Source organism: Gouania willdenowi, chromosome 12 (genome assembly GCF_900634775.1).
Source record: "Gouania willdenowi chromosome 12, fGouWil2.1, whole genome shotgun sequence".
NCBI lineage: Eukaryota > Metazoa > Chordata > Actinopteri > Blenniiformes > Gobiesocidae > Gouania > Gouania willdenowi.
The window spans coordinates 28,025,791-28,029,012 of NC_041055.1; positions in this window are offsets into that span (position 1 = coordinate 28,025,791).

Here is a 3,222-nt window from a genome sequence, read left to right on the forward strand (position 1 = left end):
TGACCATCACCAGCCCTCACTATGAAAGGGTAAGATAAAAGAGACGGCACCTTAGCAGGGGGAAAGTAACAAGGAAGAGGGAGTCAGGGTAGGACAATGGAAGGGGTAGGGATGAGTTGACTATAAAAAAGTTTTAAGGCTTGAACATCAAATCTAAAATGAGAGTCATTGTCTTTGTGAATATATGTTTTTCTGTGTTAAGTTGAGGTTTTGTTTATTTAGACAAGGTTTTTCAGAAAATGTTTATCTCCTGACATGTTTCGACTGTCAACTGCCAGTCTTCGTCAAAGGAGTTCTGCTGATTGCCTTTGATGGTTCCTTTGAAGTTTTGAAATTTAACATACAATTCAAAAAGACGACAAAATGAATCTCGCTGGAACTATTACCTGGAAGTCAAGTGAAACACTTGCCTCTGTTCATTCAGAACTGTTATCTTTTCTCTTTTATGATTTACTGTAGTGGGAACATGCAGGTTGTGTAACAGTATCCTTGTACAAAAACCCTGAGGACGTGCACGTCATAGGTGATTTGCTCAGATTTTGTTATAATCACAAACATAAATCTACTTCTAAGATGCGATATAAGCCAACAAAGTAGTTGTTCCAAATAATCAAAAGATTGTTAATGATGATTGATTATTAGGAAATTCTTTTTATCGTCTTGATTGAGTTGTGTTAACCAGATGTAAATAAAACCTAATCTAGAGAGTTCCTGTTGTGCAGGGTTCAGTCTCTTACGTTAGAAAAGCAAAGACTGACCGTGTCGTGGTTGACGAAGGCTCAATAATGCATGAGGAGAGCCCTGGCTGACCCGTGTGACCCCGATCCATGGGTCACTGCGGTTTATTTTAAAATTGGGATTACAGCTCGTACTGGTAGAGAAGTGAGCTGCAGGCAAAGCGATGGAATTTACGTCACCTGAAGAATGATGCATTATGGGAAACTGTCCTACCAATGCCAGCCAGGGGCATTGGGATGCTGAGGGTAATTAAAGCTCTGATAAGAAACTTAATGCATGTCTTTCATCTGTTTTTTTTTAGTTTTTATGTTCATTATGGTTCTGGTAAAGGGTAAATTATATTTTCTGTTTAAGAGTTGTAATATATTGGGGCGACCGTGGCTCAGGTGGCAGAGGGTCGTCTTCTGATTGAGAGGTTGGGGGTTCGATCCCAGTACCTGACTATGTGTCAAAGTGTCCTTGGGCAAGACACTGAACCCTAAGTTTCTCCCAGTGGTCGACTAGCGCCTTGCATGGCAGTCCTGTCCCACTGGTGTGTGAATGTGAGAGTGATTGGGTGAATGAGCTGTTATGTAAAGCGCTTTGAGGCTGCTTCAGTGTGGGAATAAAGCACTATATATATCAAGTACATTTACCATTTTAGTCTATTTAATATGGTAACATAAGAAATAATGTAATTGTTGTTAAAAGGTGTGTTCATATGAAATATAATTATTAATCATGTGGTATAGTGGTGCCGGGGCCAGTGATGACAGTTTAAAAACTTCCTTTTAAGTTAAAATTATGTTGATTTAAGGCACAAGTCCTAAACTCAAGGCCCGGGTGCCAAATCTGGCCCTTTAGAGCATTCATTTTGGCCTGCAACACTAAGCAAAATAAGTCAGAGAAACCATGAATCACTGTGTAAATTACAAACTATTTCAGTTGTAGATATCTCCAAAATAATACACAAATTCAATGAAACTCCGCAATATTAGCAGAGCTCATGTTTTCCACACGCTTAACACATGATAGAAGTCATTTTTAATCTCAAATTGTTGAAAGAACTCTTAATTCTTCCCAAATCCTGCAATTGTCTTCTAATTATTTCACAAAATTTCCCCAAATTACATAGAAATTGGCCACATAATCAAAAATTACATTGAAAGAGAAAATCCTGCAGGGACTAATGATATTTGTCACTTTTTGCTTTGATATTCTCAGTGCCGTACATATTTTATCATTTATTTAATCGTTGAAGTGCAAACTAGAGCACAATAATTATTAAATTACCAATTTTCCCAACTAAATTCTGGGGTCCACTTCAGATAAACTGTTCAGTATTTGGCCCCTGAACAAAAATTAGTTTGATATCCCTGGTTTAAGCTATTTTAAAGGTGACACAAGGCAAGGCAAGGCAAGGCAAATTTATTTGTATAGTGTATTTCATACACAAGGCAACTCAATGTGCTTTACATGATAAAACATTCAATTGTTTAAAATAAAAAATAAAATAAGAACATTTAAAATCATTAGTAAAATCAATTCAAATCATCAACAAACACATTACATCAACAACACGACCAAAAATCTCTCTCTCAATCATAAGCAGTAGTCAGGCAGAAGTCAAAGGACACTTTTATGTTGTAGGACTACGGATGGAAATAGCTTTAAGCTACTGTAAATTTGCCATTATTACACAAAGTCACGTATGTGTACCACATGTTCAATAATATACACTGTCCGTGCCAAATAAACTAATACAGATAAAAATAAAGGTGCCACAAAATGATTAAGCGGTCACTATACTCCTTGTATTGAATATAATAAATACTTGATTCTATTAACTACTATTCAACAATAATTTGGGTTGAAAAACAAAAAAAATGATATTTAGTTTCTTATTTAAACTGGCTTCTATGTACCATAAGTTTCTAACAATGGTTTGAAAAAAATGTGAATAAGCTGCAGTTTTGTGTGTGTTTTTTTTGTAATTATTCTTTTTTTTAAAAAAACAAAAACAAAACAAAAACAGATAGTACAAATATAATATGAAGTTACATCTTTCAGTTCCAAATCATTTTCAAAAAACAAATGCGCATACATAGTTGTATAATAGTAAAGTAAATAGTCAAACAAGAAATAAACACCATTTTTTTTCAATAGATTGTGGATACTACAGAGTACAGTTACATCTGAAAACTGACTACAATGCTAAAATAAACCTTCTCCCTGGTCTCCAAAACTTTTCTGCAATTTGTATTTTAAATTTCTTCATCACTTTTAGTTTTTTAAATTAAAGAAAATGTATTTATCGTGAGTGTGGCCACATGAGTTGAGACCCCTGAAGTAGAGGAGAGTTTGCATTGGCCCCCAGCATGGGGGGGTGAGAGGGAGGGGGGGGAGGGAAATGACGCAGTGGTTGGTCCTGGGGGGGAGGAGAAAGGAGGAGGAGTGGGAGGAACTTGTAGAGTCGCCTCTAGATTTCATTGAGAATTCAGAAGG